Source organism: Triticum aestivum, chromosome 7B, assembly GCF_018294505.1.
Source record: "Triticum aestivum cultivar Chinese Spring chromosome 7B, IWGSC CS RefSeq v2.1, whole genome shotgun sequence".
In the NCBI taxonomy this organism is placed as follows: Eukaryota; Viridiplantae; Streptophyta; class Magnoliopsida; order Poales; family Poaceae; genus Triticum; species Triticum aestivum.
The window spans coordinates 595769358-595770020 of record NC_057813.1 but is presented as its reverse complement, the minus strand read 5'-3'; the positions used below and the strand labels follow the sequence as shown (position 1 = coordinate 595770020).

At 47.4% G+C, this 663-nt stretch overlaps 1 non-coding gene across 1 annotated transcript; it reads right to left on the bottom strand.

Moving 5' to 3' along the window:
- Window positions 1–311: 311 nt before the first annotated feature.
- On the bottom strand, window positions 312–429 carry LOC123163309 (U5 spliceosomal RNA). The gene has a single exon (XR_006481832.1). It is a non-coding gene; the product is annotated as a U5 spliceosomal RNA (small nuclear RNA).
- Between the last annotated feature and the right edge of the window lie 234 nt (window positions 430–663).

Here is a 663-nt window from a genome sequence, read left to right as displayed (position 1 = left end):
ATAACCAATTTTCCATGGAGCTCAAGCCTTCTCTGAAGGCCTGAACGCCTGGCGCACACTACGGCTAGGTCCACTTACGAGCTGTGTCTTACTCCCCCATTCAAAAATACTTGTCATCAAAATAGATGAAAAGAGATGTATCTAAAATGGATACTTGTCATCAAAATAATCCCTAAAATGGAGTAGAAGTCAACGACTCTAAAGCATCAATTGGACGTTGCAGGACACAAAGCTATGATTAAAGATGCAAACATCATTTGGCAAAAAATTGTAATTATTAGTGTTACAAAATTTTTGTATTGAATTGTGGGGCCCTCCAGGTAAGGAAGATCCCTTCAAAAATTAGCGTATGCTGCGTATTGCAGTGTGCACACGGTATTCTTTAGTAAAAGGCGAAAGAATAGTTCGCTTTGTGCCCGCTGCGCAGCTGCGTGCTTTCAAATGGACGGCTTGGCCCTCCTTATATACTGCTGTCTGGTAGCGCTGTGAGCTCGAGTAGCGGTGTGGGACTATTCTCTGTGCGAAACGAGAGCCTCCTCCTCCGCGCAGCCGCGAGCAGGTGCGGAAGGCCGAGGCCTTCACGGACGGGGGCAACCTAGTAGGCTTTTGGGCCCCGTGATACTGCTACCGGGAGCAAATGCCAGAGGCCGCATACTTGCAAAA